The 18,237-nt window shown below is 42.2% G+C and overlaps 1 protein-coding gene and 1 long non-coding RNA gene across 2 annotated transcripts in view; one reads left to right on the top strand and one right to left on the bottom strand.

Moving 5' to 3' along the window:
- Positions 1–10,065, top strand: part of LOC144819402 (uncharacterized) — a 179,483-nt gene extending 169,418 nt beyond the window's left edge. The window contains exon 5 of the long non-coding RNA XR_013607347.1: positions 9,929–10,065. This is a non-coding gene — a long non-coding RNA (uncharacterized LOC144819402). The remainder of the gene's footprint in view (positions 1–9,928) is intronic.
- The window catches only part of RGS7BP (regulator of G protein signaling 7 binding protein), an 887,794-nt gene that overhangs the window by 776,283 nt on the left and 93,274 nt on the right, over positions 1–18,237 (bottom strand). The gene's annotated exons all lie outside the window — the stretch shown is intronic.

The raw sequence follows: 18,237 nt of genomic DNA, 5'->3' as shown, positions 1-18,237 counted from the left end.
AATCAGTCTGCATGCATTGGGAATGGGGTGCACCACTGATTTGTTTCACCTTTGGGAGGGCTCGCATTAGCTTGTTTAATATGGTAGACTTTGACACAGGAGCCATATACATTTAGCGAATACTTAAACCGTGTTGTTGTCTCTCTCTCCCTGCTTGCAGTTGTAATGCTTAACACTATGGCAGCTCACATGTTGTTTTATGATATTGTGTTACAGAGGCTAGGAATTACTCTCACACTTGCTCGGCCACCTCCAAACTCATTGGGAGGGGTACTGTGCTCCAGCGCTCCCTCATGGGTATTCCACACACATAGTTACTCCCACGGAACTGTACTTGGGAATTGTTTTGGGGGGTTCGGGATGGCTTTGGCATGTTGGGGATGCTGAAGTGGGTGGGGGGTGATGGTGGATGGATAGGTTTTGCAGGGTTTGTTTCCATGGCAGCTCATTTTGCTAACATTGTGAAGATCACATGTGTACGTTATACAGAAGGTACGGTTTCACATACTGTGCGGTATACAACAAGTTCGGAGGGGGCTCATGATAGTCTGTGTTTCATGCATATTTTGCTCTGTCTGTGCATAATGATGTAAAGTCAATTTCTTGTTTAACCTGAAATGTATGGGGCCTCAATTCGCTGAAAAACATCAGTCAGGTGTTGGCACATTTAGACCGCCATGGGATCAGCATTGCCCTTATCCAAGAAACACATCTAACGAGGCACTCCGACCTGGTGGTTGGGGCTTGTTGGCTGGCTATCGTCTAGTCTCCTCCTACTCCTCTTACAGCCGTGGGGTATTCACACTTATCAAAAAAGGCCTCCCATTCACCTTGATCAAATCATATCCCGATACTGCGGGTCGTTCTGCTATAGTGCATGAAAATTTAGCGGGTCTCCTCATCACCATTGTGAATACTTATGGCCATAATGTTGACGGCCCGCTCATTACGAGCGTCTAATTGCTATATTGCGAAACAGCCCTGAAGCTGTGATCATATGGGCGGGGCGACATAAACACGCACCTGGACCCTAGCAAAGATAAATCAAGTGGAAGAAAGGAACACTCCCCTGGGGCGGTTCGTGTAATAAATGAGGGAATGGCTGAGCTGGTACTGCTAGATATTTGGCAACATCGTCACGTGGAGACATTAGAGGGCACACACATTTCCATGGCAGATGGCAGTTGGTCTCGCCAGGATTATTGGCTGATGAGTGAGGGGGCGGTGGGCTGGGTATCTGCCGTAAAGGGACTACCTTGTACACTCTCGGATCACAACCCAGTCCAACTGACTTTGCATATACCACAAACTGTCCCTAGATCCTTCACCTGGGGTTTCCGACCTGAAGCGCTGCTGGATCCCCTTTATCTTGAAACAAAACGTGAGGCCATCACACAATACTTTGCACACAATAAAGGGTCTGTAAACAGTGCTGGGACACTCTGGGAAGGGTTTAAAACTTCCATAAGGGTCACCCGCATAAGCACCTCGGCCGGCATTCTAAAAGACCTACGAAGCCAACTAGCCAAGGTAGAATCTAAGCTGCAGCAATTAGAGCAGGACTATGAAACCTTGCCCTGTGAGTTGACACTGGCGTCCATTATAGCCTCAATACTCAAGCACAAGGAGCTGGCAGAGAAGGAGATGAGATACATTTCACGCGCCATGTAGCTCGCGCCTATGGTGAGGGTGGGAGACCGGGACATTCTTTGGCCACCAAGATCAAAAACCCTATAGATCAACACATCATTACTAAAATTACAGACGACTAGGGGGTGACTATAGTGATACAGGTATCACTGCCAAGTTCAGACATTCATATGCAAAATTGTATACCTCGCAAGGTACGAAGGACATCGCCGAACTTGCTGCCTATTTGTTATCGCATCATTGTCAGATGGCCAGAGGGAGTTTCTTGACCAGCCGATTACAGTGGAGGACATTCGGATGGCGATAAACGCCCTGCCTAACAATGAAGTGCCGGGACCTGAGAGGTTCCCCAGTGAATTTTACAAGGCCTATGCGGAGGAACTCACCCCTTACCTATTAGACATGTACGCCGACGCTTACGATTCGGGAGTACTGCCATTGACACTTCGCGAGGCTCTGATCATCACACTACTCAAGAAGGATAAACTGCCCTTTTGCTGTGACTTCTACCCTTCGTTGTTGCTTTTTAACACAGATGTGAACATTTTGGCCACCTGTCTCCAGCCACTCATGCAAAACTTAGTATTGCAGGATCAATACGGCTTCATACCCACGTGATCCACCTCCCACAATTTGCATGCGCTTTTTGCCATGTGTCACACCTTGGATCCTGGTCTCCAAGCAGTGGCTGTTATGCTCAAAGGTGGAACACTAGGATGTGCATCCCCTTCCGTTGAGCTCCATCTTAACGCATGCGCGCAGGAGCAAACCCGGCAGTGAAATCAACACTGTCAACTCAATGATTGCTGCCTGGCAGGCTCTGGGCTACGAGGCCGGGAAACTACCACTGTATTCCCCGTTGCTGCCACTTGCCTATCACTCAGACACATCAGTAACGCATGAGGTAGGCGCCATGCGCACACGGGAACTGGTAGGGAGAAATCGAATGCAGGACCTATATCCCAACGGCTCGTTCTTGGAAGATGATGACATTAGCTATATACAGAATAAGACACCACTCTTCATTTTCCTGTTTCATCGGCTCAAGAATGCGATGCGAGCCCATTATCCCAAGTTCCCTCCAGAACAACATACAACACAGGCCCTGCACACACTGCTTATAAGCCCCACCCGACGTAAGCTGGTCACTAAGCTTTACCAAGCCGCTATGGAAGATAGAATTTCCCCCCACAATAAAAGCTTGGAAAAATGGAACGCACGCCTAGTTCCACCACTCACTGAGAAAGAATAAGACCGGTGGCCTGACTTCAAGTGGCAATCTGCGCATCATCCACTTTAAATATTTTCATCAGAGCTATTACACATCTTACAAGTTGTTCAGGTATGGGCTCCGAGATTCCTATGCATGTAAGCGCTGTGGGACTCTAGGGGCGGACTTTTGTCACCTAGCTTGGGCATGCTGGCATGTGTTGGCGTTTTGGGCAGATGTGATTTATAAATTGTCTCTGATACATGGTGTTGAGCTACAATGCTCTCCGCAGGTGTGTTTATTGGGCTTGGTACCCTTTCTGAAAGGCACCACAGACAAACTGGCAAGAGTGGCTCTACTAATAGCCAAAAGACAAGTAGCAATGACGTGGGAAAGCATGCAGAGTCCTTCAACCACACAGTGGCTCAAGGATACTGCAGAGAAAATCTAGTGCTTTACGCGGAGGAACGTCCTACTTCCTCCAGACCAAACGATATTTGGGAACCCCTGCTGACATATCTGCGTTCCACAGCACAAAATGATTCCCCCAACAGCGCCTCTCAGTGAACAAAAACTGTTGTAAATGCAACTGCCAGTTGTTATATGTGATTGTACCGATGTGATCTATATATCTCTGCTATATTTGAGTATTATGACCACGTGCTGTTGATGTTTGTTTTATATTACTGTACTCTTTGATGCATTTACTATACACTGCATAAGACTTAATAAAACTCATTTAATGACTTTCTCTTAAATAACACGTACATCTGTTCTTACATAACAGATGTATGATATTCATTTCCCTTACATGCAGAGAGAATTTTTGTGAAAATTACACATATGACACATTGGACAGATGTAGGGCCTGATTTAGATCTTGGCGGACAGGTTACTCAATCACAATGGTGACGAATATCCCGTCTGCCGAAATATAAATCCCATTATATCCTATGGGATTTAGATTTCGGAGGACTGGATATCTATCAACATCATGACGGAGTAACCCATCTGCCAAGATCTAAATCAGGCCCTAAGTCACTTTTCCCACCACTAGGGTGTACCACATTTGTATGGGATTTTACCTAACTACTCCCCTGACATAAGCCCTCAAGTGAAATTGAAGAGTAAACGTAAGCATGTTAAGGTAAGAAGACTTCATTTACTGTTTAAACACCTCTTTTTTAAACTTTTGTGAATATGGTGTAGATTACGAAAGTTTGAGTTACTCCTTTTTATAGGTGTAAGTCAGTCCTAAATCAGAAAACACACTTTGCAAATCAAATTCTAAATACCCTATTCACGAAACTGGCATAACCTATGACTCTCTTAAATCATGCCTACAACTGTCCTTAAGTTATATCTATACGGAGTCCTCACTTAGTTTCCCTTCTCAAACAAGTGTATCAACTTTCCCTTCTCAAACGGGAGTATCTTATGACTGCAATAAGGAACAGGAGTAAATGTGTAGTCTACAAAATACACCTACAACTGTTGTTTCAGCAGTAGGGTTTTGTATTTTGTGACTGCATGTAAAAATACATTAGTTTGGGCATATGAAACGTACACATACTACATTACCTTTAGAAATTCCTTCTTCTCTCACTTAAGAATATTTTTCTCTGGCATGTCCTTTCATCTCTTATCCCATTTTCAAGCCTGGGTGACTGGTGATCTTTACTACACTCTTTGCAGCAGTTAAATCTTAACCTTCCAGTTGTGCCTTAGACTTCAAACACGTCTATCCCAGTTTCAATTAGTGTGATCTTTGAATGAGTTATACATAAACAAAACATTGTTTAGATTGCCAAAGTGAACTTGTTTGAAGGGACTGATAGTAACTTGAAAACACTGCTTCAATAGGTGGTTACTGTCAGCACTGCGGTCCAACTGGCTTTCTAATTCCTTTCTCACTCACTGAAACACGTCTTTTGTTGATAGGTTAGAAATCCAAACCTGTGGCTCTGGGGAATTTGTATCATTTGGCACACAATGTGCATCTTCAGATTTATCTGGACTTTCGAGTTGGTTTTGATGACACACTCAAAAACCAATTATTGGAAGCCCCCTCCTTCCTAAACATCACACATGACCCCCTCGACTCGACTCTAGGCTCGCTCCTTCGTCCTCCTCCTTTCCCTGTTTCTGACACCCCTCACCCACCCCCGGCCGGTTACTGCTTTATTCCTAAGGATTTGCTATTCGGTCATCATTAGCGAAACTCCACCATCTGCTGCGAACATTACGCTGCCCCACTGTTGAAGTGATGAGCTTTCTACTCAAATATGCCTTATGCGGTATTATACCTGATTCTTGCTTATGATACAGATATTATTTGATGCTTCCTCCTATCTCAAATGTACCTGCTGATGTATGATTCCTACTCACTGCCCAACCCTTTCACTATCGTAGGAACCTTTATAATGACATAATGCTCCTCCAGTGTTTTACGCCGTTTATGGTGACCACTGTTTTCCCCTGAAATTTCAAAAAACAGATTTGAAAGAAAAAACAATGATTACATTTACATGGAGACGTCCTTTGTAATATTGGATACCACAGGACACCCCTTGTTTTATGTAGGTTTGTCAAGCTTGACTCTTATAAGGTTTTTATTCCCCAATCTGTGGTTTCTACTAAAACTTTCAGGTTTTTGAATCTTTATATTTAAGGGTGGCTCCTGTTGCAATAGGAGTAAATTACAGGGCAGCAGTTACACAAAATCTGAAAGACAGAGTTTTGCCTAATAATGGGGGTGTAGTAACATTTGTGGTCAATGCACACGCTGCATATGCCTTTGAGATTTTCTATTCTTTGGTAGATTTTGATCCTCTAGATGCCGCTACAGGACATTTGCATGCAAATACACAGCAGTCGTGCGTGCACAATATAGGGTATTTAAGTCCCTAAAATGCCTTTGTTTGCCAGGAACACCAAAACTGGCTTGCAGGCCAATTGCCATATACAAATCAGAATGTCACAGTAATGAAGGGGAAGTTGTTAAGATTATTAAATAAAATAGTATCTCTGTACAGACAGTATGTACTACAGAATTGGACAGGCAGGGCAGTTCCCGTAGGAACTGCACCACAGGCGCAGGTTGCTGTAGAGGCAATTAGTCCACAGACTATATACGCTATCAAGGGAAATGTTCCCATGAAGCGCAATGAAATTGCCTTCTGGACTGCTGACAAGATCAACCAGTTGGAAGCAGTCTATCCTCACACACCATCCAAAAACAAGCAAAGATTTCTGACAGGGTGCCTTTCCCTTGAAATGAAACCGCCTGTAGAGGAGTACAATACCTGGTTAAGTATATTTGTGTGTATTTACACTACTACGCGTGGTACACCCTCATTAGCGGTTCTTCCAGATTATCAAAACAAGTACAAAATGAACAAAGAGCTGCACCGACTCTGTTTCTAGGGTTGAAATTAATGGGGTATTTTGAACCAATTTCTTCAATCATTCACAGCAACACTCGTGGTGAAACAGGGGCTTTGGCCATACGTCAATCTTTTCTGTTCATGAATGTGAACAGGATTCACCAAAAATAATATCGGAAACATATACATCTGTGGGCCGTGACACCCTGGGAGCACAAGCTGACAAACTGCACAGCAGAAAAAAAGACGAGGTTGGGTGTTTGGGTAAAGAAAAAAATTGCACATGAAATTAAAAAGAAAAAGAAAAAATGGATTGGATCTTCATTAACTCAAAAGTTCAGCCAGAGTGGTTACAACCTGAGGGACTGTGATAAAATTAAAACGCTGGATCAGTATCAGCATTCTTTCAAAAACTATTTTCTGGCCTATACGAGTACAAGGACAGAAAGAAGTGGGCGGACTCAGTAAGTATCACAGAAAGAAGAACATAGCAAGCCGAAAGATGAATCAGGACGTCAAGCCGAGGTAAGAGTCAAAAAGGAAAATAAAGGTTCTGACTCCAAGACGCACTCCAAACACAAAAACGCAGTGGGCTAGCTAAACACCATGCCGTACAAACTACAGATACTTCTGCGGAATGAGACATGGGCGATAGAACTTCTGGTCAGCAAAGGAGAAGTGTCAATGGTTAATCAGACTCTCCAAGAGTTTCTGATGGTGAGTCCGAATGATGAATATATACAAGCTCAAACTCCAGACAGACATTTAAATCCTCCACACAGAATTTATAATGTGAAAATACAACATACTGGGTACAATTAAAGCAGCATTCTGGCCCATTTGCCTTATTCTTACAGCATTCTTCTTACAGAGGAATATTAGCCTCCAGTCCTTTTTAGGGATGCAACTCTAGGTGAGGGGATAATACAAGTAGCATTTCTCCTTAGTACCTAATGATATCAGGGAAATATATGCAGAGAGTGGGCTTTGAAAGTATCTCCATCATTGTATAGAAAGCAAGAAAGGTAAGATAAAGATCCTGTTCCACATGCCATTTCTTCAAGGAGTGAGACCCAAATGCAGACTCGCTATCCTCTGAAGCCAGAAGCAAAGCGCAATATAAAAGCCATTTTTAGATCAATTACAATATCAACACAGTATATAATACCTTATAGTTCAACAAGGATCACCCCTCTTTTTCCTTTCTTAAAAGCAGATGGATGCTATATGATACTGTTAGACTAGCAATACTTAAACTCACATAAATGCACTTAAGTTGCACAAAAGGTGGATTGCACTGACTCATGACAAACTTCGTAAGAAGAGAATATAAAACAACACTGGACATTTACAATCCAATGGGGTTTCCGTCAAAACATAGAGCATGAAAGCAAGTATCTAACTGCTTTCTCCAATAACAGCTTTCAATTTTGTTTTCAACAAGTGCTGATGGGCAACTGACGAAGCATAACAATGGTCCTGGCTTATTTGCAGCACACATTATGGAGTCTGCACAACCAGAAACCGAGGCGCTATCTTATACTGGCAACATTTATATCACAGAGGATGATGTAAACACACATCTAATTAGAATGAACCGAATAGTGACAATACTGACCACACACAATTACAAAATGAATTGTACAAAAAACAAAATTGCTTACTTGAAAGTCATTTTCAATTTTTGAATTATCTAATGTTAGAGACAAATTATTTTCACACTTGGGAGAAAAAAAACTAGTTACTAGAATAAATAATATATTATCTTCAGCCCTTGATTTTCTAAAAGAGGACATAAGTCTTACACAACTAAGATTGACGTTACAGACATTACGAAGTACTTCGGCAGATTCCCAAAATAAAGTGCCATGTTTGAACCTTATAATCTGATTTTAACTCAAAAGGCCATGTCCAAAAGAGAAGCTACTTATACTCCCTTATGCATAGAGCATATGGAAGAAACCCGTTTTCTGCAGCACACAACACCCCTATCACATGGCTCCTTCATAGAGTAATCTCCCTTCCCATATCATTATTTCACTTTGATGGGTGGCAGAAATACAAGCTTTGAGGTGGTATAAACAAATGCGTAATCCTTTCTTCACCACATGTGGGAGATACGGTTTGAATTCTTCTGCCTAACTCAGGAGTATCCAGCGTTCATAACGACATCTGGATGCTCAAACTCTCTACGTCACTCACTCTTGTGCAATTCCATCACTTTATAAGGGATTTGTATCTATTTTGAAGCCAGGTCCGAACTGTACACTATCAGTTGCATCTGTTTCAATCACACCAACACACACTTTTGAACAATGGTTCTTATTTAATATTAACCAATGAAAGTTGTTGTGGAATGGCCCAAAGACAACCATAGTCAATAAACTAGTTGTAGTTCTGATACAAAAAGAGGTTCCTTTAACCTCAGTGGCAGAAAGATTGACTTACAAAAAGCCCATTCTGCTTCAGAGATTCAGATACTCTTGCAGACCCAGTATCCTACCCATTTTTCAGACTTTGTGCACATAATCTTCAGCTCTTTCAATAACACAGACACAGGACACCTTCTTCGAAACTGCTAGATGTGGCATATCGACTGATTTTTAAAACAAATTCTTGAATTATTCCATCCTCTATTATGCAGTTTATTGAGCGGATTTCCTGCAATCCTTCTCATCTTTCTAGTAAAGAAATAAACCAGTACAGCAGACAACATGAAGTTTGGTTATCCAGCGAAAAGAAAAACCCTTGAATTTTATCTTGGCTTTGAATGTCTATCGGTACTGAGTGAGTACTAGACTCTAATCTTTCATAATAGGAGGGCTCCTCATGTGAGACTGGTCTTCGGGTGTATAAATTGCCTGCAAGATTCAGTACTCTAGCTACTATTGGAGCAGCCCCATGACATCGATCAACATGAAACTACTTCTGAAACTGTTGAAGCTGCACCAAGCTTATTGCTAAGCATTGCATCTGCCAATCGTGAAGTGTAATTAATATGACGGACACATTCTAATGTCTGATTCAGCAACACCACTTGGATGCTAGGGGCACTGATCAAACCAGAATCGAGATACAGGCGATGGCACCATCCCTAGGTACCCTGAGTATTGAGGATCATTTTCAGTGCCTTGGTCCACAGCAGGTGATTCTAAATCAAAGCATAAAATTAGCTTTTTAGCTGAACGCTTGTATGCAAACATGCTGAGCGCTGCGACAAAAACATCTGGATACTCAGCTGATTACCAGACACCATCACCAATGGGGAGAAAGTAACCAACATCCCCAATCATTTTCCAGCCAAAAGAAAAGAATATAACTGTTTGAGCTCTTCAAAGATAACATGGTAAGACATCATAAAACAGACAGTGTGTACCCTTCTTTCAGTTTTGTACCCAGCCGCATTAATTTGCAACCAAATATGTGGCCTGGTTTGCTTTTTATCAACACACATATATTTTCAAAGTGTTTTGTAAATGTCATCCTTTTATGTATTTATTCGTGTATAATAATAATATGATGTACTACAATGTGTTAGCCAATCTAATGTTTCATTCAAATATGTTTATATGCTATTTTACATGATAATGTTGAGAAAAATATATATAATGTTCAGTACTTTTCTTTTTTTTTTGTAAATTTTTTTTTTTATCCTCATTTGCCTGATCCTCCTCTTATTCAGCCTCCAACTGCCAAGCGCGTGTTAACTCAAAGTGCAAGCCTCCTGCTGCACCTGAAAACGCGATTGGTTACCATCGGCAGGAGATGGCCTGAAGAGAAGACGGGGTGTGAGTTGAACCAGTTGAACTAGCCTTGGAGCCAAGTGGAGGGGGCCTAGTTCTTGGAGTTACTAAGGCATAATCATTGGACGGGGGGGTGGGGGGGGAACCCCGGTTATTATTTCCACTGAACCAAAAAGTTCCAAAACGCCCGGTTACGTGAGCCACCTGATCTCAACATGTCAGTTTTAGAGTATGTATACAAAGATGATAACCAGTTTGCATGTGTTGGTGGCGATTTTTCAATCCAGACCTTGCATATCTCTCTTCTTGCAAGCAATATTGCATAAAACAATAATGTCCTTGCATGGCCCTTTATACTATTGTCCCATCCTAAGATAATCAGGGAAAGTGTAAGAGAGATCGAGATGTTAAGGATCGAATCCAGGGTCGCTTTTACTTCATTCCAGAACTGCAATAGGCTAGGGCATTCTATAAACATATGAATGTCCGAAGCTGCGATATAATTGCATTTATTACATTTCTTCCCTGGAATGAATTTAGACAGTTTTAGAGGGGTAAAGTAGGCTCGATGTATCGTAAAGAGATGGTTACGCCTAAGCCATGCTGGTTTAACACACTTATATAACAGGGTGCAGGATTTCTGCCAGATTTCAATACTCTGGGCCCCAAGTTCTATGCCCCATAGTTGTTCCGGGAGGATAAACTCTCCATCTATCTCTTCTAACAGGCTCCAGTACCACTGCGAGACTTCTTTACCCCCTCCTGGTCTTTCTACCAATTTCTCTTCAGTGGTGCTGCACTTCCCAAATGTTGCCCCTGACCTGGTCAGTGCTTTAAACCAACTGTTTAATTGTAGAAACTTAAACCTCGAGAGCTCTGAACCCAGTTGGTCCCGTAACTCCTCCCAGGGCCTCAATGATTCGCCTGCCAACAGATCTCCCCATGTTGCTATTCCTCCTTCTCTCAACGGAATTGCCAGCCTGTCTTCCAGGCAGAGTGGCAAACCCGGAGATTCCCAAATGGGTGCAAAGTTAGAGTAATATGGCAATCCTAGTTTCCTCCTTATATGAGACCAGGCCTTCGCTTGGGACATAAGAATTTTTAATTTCACTTTTTTGAAGTATTTCTGATCACCATATTTAAACATATAGCCTTTAGTTGGTAAACCGGCCCCTGTCAGCATGGCATTAAACATGAGACCAATAGATGTATTAGTTGGGACTTTTAAGAGCATTCTTGAATGAGACAATTGGAATGCCCACGCATAGTACTGCAAATCAGGCAGAAACAGTCCCCCCTTTCCCCTCCTCCTTCTCAGTTTCTTCCATGCCACTCTTGCCGATTTGTAGCACCAAACAAAGGAATTAAGCTCTCTTTGACATTTCTCCAAGGCCCCGTTATCAAAAGCGAGAGGGATAGTGTTAAAAATAAAAGTGAATTTAGGAAGAATGGACATCTTCATCAGACTTATTCTGCCGAGGACAGTCAGTGGAAGACTAGACCAAGATTTTAGGAGTTTCTTACTTTCATTAGACACTCTCGCGAGATTAACTTGAGCGATTTTGTCGATGTCATGGACTATCCGAATACCCAGGTATCTCATCGAGTTGGTTACGTTTAGCTGTAAGTCAGGAATGTTCCAAGCCATGATGTCGGTTTTACTTGGGTTGATCTCATAACCCGAGATACGGCCAAACTCTACGGCTCTCCTTATTACCTCTGGGAATGTTGTCTCTGGGTCTGAAGTGAAGATTAGAATGTCGTCTGCATAAAGAGCTACCCGCTTTTCCCACTCTCCAAACCTGAAAGATGGAATAAGTACATCTCGTCTTAAGACTCCCGCAAACGGTTCAATGTACAGATTGAAGAGGAGGGGGGAAAGCGGGCAGCCCTGTCTAGTGCCTCCCGAAATCCCCAATGCTTCAGACAGTGTACCATTTATTAGGAGCCGGGCAGATGGTGGGTTGTACATAAGTTCAATGGTACAACAAAAGTTCTCCCCAAAGTTGAATTTCTTCAGTACGTCGTTAAGATAGGTCCAATTTACCCTATCAAAGGCTTTAGCCACATCTAAGGTGAGTGTTGCCAGCGGAAGGGAAAAGGATGAGGCGATGTCAATTGCCCCCACAAGATCGTACGTTAGATCGGAAAGCTGGCGGCCTTTAATAAATCCCTTCTGGTCCTGGTGTATAATTTCCCCCACTACTGAACCCACTCTAGATGATAAGATAGAAGCGAAGATCTTATAATCGCTGTTCAATAATGATATTGGGCGATATGACCCACATAAAGTTGGGTCTTTGCCAGGTTTGGGAATCAGTACTATAGTAGCCTCACTCCAAGATCGAGGAGGGTCAAATCCCTCCCTCAAGATGCCATTGAAGAGGGCCGTTAAGGTAGGGGCAATTTCGTCAATCAAGACGCGGTAAAGTTCCCCGGGGAGTCCATCCGGACCTGCAGCTTTACCATGTTTAAGTGACAGAATGACCTTGCTTACTTCTATTTCAGAGATATCCATCTCAATCCCGTCACGTTGTATGGGTGAAAGGGATGGTAAAGCAATCTGATTTAGCCATATGTCTCTTGTCTGTTGGTTGTCAGGGATATCTTCCCTGTATATTTCCTCAAAGAATTCCCTAAAGGCTGTGCTAATTTCTTGATTTGATGTTCTGAGGTCATTTTCGCCTTCAGCCTTTATCCCTCTTATATGACTTTTGGCCTGATCTGCTTTGACCCTCCAAGCCAAAATCTTGCCCGCTGTTTCCTCGAATTCAAAATTTGAAATTTTGCTAGCCTCCCATCTCTTTGTTACTCTCTCTTGTAATATATTATCCAACCGATTTCTCAGATCAGACAGATTCTTTTGATCTTGTATTGACCCAATTGAGGCCTCGAGTCTCTGCTCGATTTTCTCTAGTTCCAATTCGAGATTTTGAATTTTCAATAAATAGATTTTCCTCAAATACGAGGCTCTGTTTGTGATACAACCTCTCAGGTAGGATTTTAAAGCTTCCCAGACTGTATCAAGAGAGGCTGAACACAAGTTTATTTCTAGGAACATACTTATTTCGGTCTTTAAATATGTCACTTCCTCCGATTCCAGGAAAATGGTACGGTTGAATGACCAAGAGGGATGTTTAACTTGATCTGGAAGTTTTAATATAAATAAGAGAGCCGAATGGTCTGATAGGTGGGAGGGCAAATACTTAATGCTAGATATAGAGTTTTGAAGGCAATTGCTGAACAAGGCAAAGTCGATTCTTGAGGTATGTTTATATTTTAGGTTCCTAAAAGATACCCCTTGTGTGGAGCCCGCCCTTTCTCTCCATAGATCTGCCAGACCTATTTGCTCCATAATCCCTTTGAGAGACTGTCTGGCTTTGGAAGGAGGATGACCTTTATGTCTACTATAATGGATGGATTTATCTAGTTTTGGGTTCAATATGACATTGAAATCCCCTGTCCATATTATAGGTTCCGAATTGGTCATTAAGTTATTCCTGACTATTTCTAAGAAGAATGGGTCATCTATGTTGGGACCATAGTAGCCGACTAGGTTGCACACCCACCCATCAATAGACAGCTTAACTAAAAGCCATCTTCCACTGTTGTCCTCGTTGAAGTTAAGAATCTGCACCTTTGCAGCTTTTTTGCAAATTAGGAGGATTCCTCTTATGTTGGCGTTATGATCAGTACTGATGAATTTGTCAATCCACTTTTGTTTTTTCAATATATCATTGGCCTCACTTTTTAAAAGATGTGATTCTTGGATGACAATGATCTGCACTGGGGAATCTCGTAGATATTGTAAGATACGTTCTCTTCTCCCTCGCACGCGCAGACCATTGACATTCCAAGATAGAAACTGAATTGAGGTCATTTATCACCATCCTCCCTAGCGTATGCCTCTCTACTGTCGGCATTTAAATTGTTGCCTTTATTACCTTTGTTTATCTTAACTGTGGCAGTTGATTTATTTAATAAAAAACCTAGTCTTGGAGGACCTGACTCCTGAGGATTTTTTTGAATTTTTGTGCCCCCCCCCCAACTCCCAACTCCCCCCCCTTGGAGAACCCTCCCATACCTACTCCGACCAGATATAAGGCCGGCTTCGCGCCGACTGCGCCTTCTCCTCCCACACCACGAAGTGCTCGCCCTACAAAAACTAAAGAAAAGTTGACTGTGTATTTACCTGTACAGGGACCTTACATATATTACTTTCCTTTTTTTATTATATTTGTTCATATGTTTATTTATATATATATATATATATATATATATATATATATATATATATATTTGTTTTTTTTTTGTTTTTTGTTTTTTTTTGTTTTTGTTTTTCTGTTTTTAAATATGATAGATCAAATTTCCATATCTGTGTTTTCCCATCCTTCCTTCCCGAAAACTTCCTATAGCCCTTGTAAGCCTGTAGATTTCCCCCTTATAATTCAGTTGGTGCTGGTGCAGTATGATAGAGGGCGGGGCTTAATGGTTCCGGTCGCTTACAGTTTGCCCTGAGAGTGATTACGAATGATTTCCAAAAGTTCGTCTGCCTCGTAAGATGATCTGACATTATGCATCTTATTGTTATACATAACACGTAGGAACGCCGGGAACCTCATCTGAACTGTTGCACCAGCCGCTCTAAATGTATCCATCTTCTGGCCCAGCTCCCACTGCCTATCAAACGTGGTCTTAGATAGATCAGAGCGGACTTCAAAAGGGAAATCAGGACCTTTTACAGTTTTAAGTTTAAGTGCCACATTCAGAATTTTCTCTTTCAAGGCGTAGGTCAGGAAGTTTATGAGAACTTTCCTGGGTTTAGTTCTGCCAGAGTTTAATCGGAAAGGATCACGATGGATTATCTGTATGTCCTTATCCAACTCCTCTGCTGACTCCTCAAGGTTTAGGGATTCTTTCAGTAGTTTAACTATAAAACTTTTAAGATCTCCGCCTTCCTTTCCCTCGGGGTTTTCAAGAGGCGCAAGTTGTTTCTGCGTGAATAATTCTCTAATGATTCCACTCTTTCTTTCATTGCGTCCCCTTCTCTCCGTAGAGTTTGAATCTTGGACTCAGCTGCATCTAAGTTAGCTTTCATTGCTCCAACTGAGCTCTCCAGTACCTCTGTTCTTTCTCCCAGGCCATCTACTTTCCGCTCCAGTGCCTCACAAGATGCCCGAATATCATTCTGATTTGTCTTAGAGACCAAAAAGTCATTGCGGATCTCTTCTCTCATTGAGGCAATCGAGGCAACCAGGGCCTCCAATGCAGACTCGGTGTTAGTTAAGTTAGTAGGGCTCTTATGGCTGTCTCGTTCTTCCTCTTTATCTCTCACTGTTAAGTTTTGTAAAGCGCCTGTGAAGATCAAAGCTTGCCCCTCACCATCATTTTCCAGGGTATTTGCTAATGTATTAAGTGGCGATGGGGACAGTGGGTTAGCCATTACAGTAACTAGAGCAGGTATACCAGATATTTCAGGGACTCTGGTGGGGTTATAGATATTCAGGTCGGTGTTGTTAGTAGGCAAACTAACAGAGGGGGTGCCTATATTGACATTCTCATCCAGATTACTAACAGGTACCAAGTCTAGTACCTGAGGCAGCACTTTGAAAAAGGAGCGCAAAGAGGGAGTTACTTTCCCAGCGCTACAGGTTAAGCTCAGAGCCTTAAAACCCCCCTGAGAACCAGTTTTGCTGTTTTTTTTGCTTCTTTTCCCTTTAGGTTTTGACTTAGATTTCTGGTCTGGCTTCCCCTTCCCCTTTACTAAGTCTTTGAGAGTAGAAGCAGAGGGCTCAATCGCTGTCAGAGTGGGTGTAGAGGGGTCAATTACTGCCACTGTCCCTGAAACAGGGGATTCTGGGAGTTGTAGTAACCTTTTGCTGACCCCTTGTATCCTCTCCAGGTTTCCTATTACAGCTAACAGCCCAGGGGAGAACATGGCGGCCGCAGGCTAGTGCGGTGCGCGCGCCAGACGCCGAGCTCCGCACCACGGAGTTGCTCTTCTTCGTTCCGCTTCTTTTGAGGCCTGTTATGATGGAAAATACTTTGCTTCTTACCTGTTAGGGCTCTGAACATGTAATCCACGGAGCTGTGACTGCGTCTCTGTGTCTCCGGATCGTTCGCCTGATCGTTCGCCTGAGGCTTGCGGGGGTCGGTGTTTCCTCGGCGTTCCTTCATTCTTCGAATGTGTCACGCCTCGCTATCTCCTCCCAGCAGCTCTCCGCCCCTTCAGGGCTTGTGGCACAGAGCAGCCGTGGAGCTACGTCGGGGCCGCTCGGCACGGGGACAGCTGAGAGGTAGACTGGGCTGTGCAGGCTCAGGGGGAGCAGAGGTCCAGTTACTGCAAAAGCAGGGCGGCGAATTGACTTTTCCTGATCAAACTAGACGTGAGCGGGAGGTTACGACTGAAGGGGGTTTAGACTCAGTGATTGGAGAAAGGAGTCAGGAGGAGGTTAATGTTTGCTCAGGGAGTCCTGTGAATCAGAGGGTTGAGAAAGATAAGAAAATCTCCCAAGGAGGGGGCAGTGCTAAAAATGTTCAGTACTTTTCGTATGACAGTGCTAACTCTTTTCGTCATATGTGCTGTTAGCTCTTCTTTTATTTTTATTAGTACAGGGCTCGAAAAATCGTAAAAATGTTACTAGACCTGCACATCTATTAACTTGAAAAACCTACTCAACCTAATAATGTACTGGACCTCTTTCTCTGAAAGCAGAGTAAATGTGACAAGATAACAAGATTCAAAGGCATCTTTATTGCTCATTTACTTTGTGAGCAATAAAGATACCTTTACATCTTGTTATCTTGTCACATTTGCTCCGCTTTCAGAGACAGAGGTCAAATGTCAGTTTGTCTTCCTACTCACCACAAAGAGCAAGTAGGCCCTAAAAATAGCTAGTCCTGATTAAATCTGGCTTGCCATAGTGTGAGGGCGAGTGGATTTTTCGATCCCTGATAGATGTGCAGATCCTAAAGCACGCACAAAAATACTGATATCATCATAGACGACAACTCTCTTGGCTGACATGTTTTCGTCTATATTACTGGGTGTAGTCATTACAAGATGGCCCCTTAAGAGTGTAAGCTTATTATTTACAAATATGGTCGCATAATATCAACATGTGGATCCAGCTAACACATTTTTCCCAATGTTAGTAGGCTTAATGTCTCTAATACCTGTTTTATTTTGTACATATCAAATACAATCAGTGGTCAAATAGTATAATAATCCCAGGATTTGGCCAGGAGAGGTCTTCACTCCAGAACTATAGCCAGAGATCCCGCCAGATTGCCAGAGCCCCCTCTCTGTCATAGAGTTGATTCCAGAAGCTGTGCTAGAGGCATCCTATTCAAAGGTCCTATGAAATTGGCAAGGGAGGTTTAACTATTTAATGCTGTAGCTGATGTTTAGCATAGCATTTAGGAAAAGCATTAAGCTGTTAGGATCTCAGAAACTTGCTACCAATGTTAGAAAAATGTGCCTTGTTCTCGCTGACTGTTGCATTCTTAACTCCTGTGATTTTCGCAATCTGTCTGCTTACTACTGTACATATTATATACACTAAACTAAGGTTTTTAAAATAAACATTTTATACTACATATCCCCATTTCTATGTGCTATCTGTGGGTGTTATTCTTAAACGAATGAGCTTGTTTGAATTGCCACTGTATCCCTGAACTCTTAGCTGGTGAGTATCAACGCGTCAGTCCAACTGGCCTTCTAATTCATATCTGACTGATTGAACTAAGTCCTTGAGTAAGTGAATCAGAAATCCGATCCCTGCAGCTCTAGGGTCCTCCCAGATTTTGTTTCAACACCTCGCTGCTTTTGGTTTATAGTAGCTTACTGATGCTTACGTTTATAAATATTTAATCATTTGTATGGAATGAAATAAAAAAGTACAAATGTACATGCATGCTGAACAATTGAATATAAATAAAGGAATGGAACATTTCTTTAAGTAAATATGCACTCTTAGTCTGCTATTCTTCACATTGCAAACTCTAGACGATTTTGACATCAGATATGAAACATGAAATCAAGCGCAATTATTTACAATGGACTAAAAATATGACACCGTACATGAAGTTTTAAATCATGTTTTTATTCTTTGAGTGAGACACTACACTAGTTTACGGCGGCTACATGGATAAAAATCTATCTCAAGTAGTGATCTGATGTAGCTTGGTAACTGCAATAAATATTGATAGACATTTGAAAAAAATATATTTTGGGATTTCATCACAT

Source organism: Lissotriton helveticus, chromosome 2_1, assembly GCF_964261635.1.
Source record: "Lissotriton helveticus chromosome 2_1, aLisHel1.1, whole genome shotgun sequence".
In the NCBI taxonomy this organism is placed as follows: Eukaryota; Metazoa; Chordata; class Amphibia; order Caudata; family Salamandridae; genus Lissotriton; species Lissotriton helveticus.
Note: the sequence above shows the minus strand (reverse complement) of the source record. Positions and strands in the feature narration are given on the sequence as shown.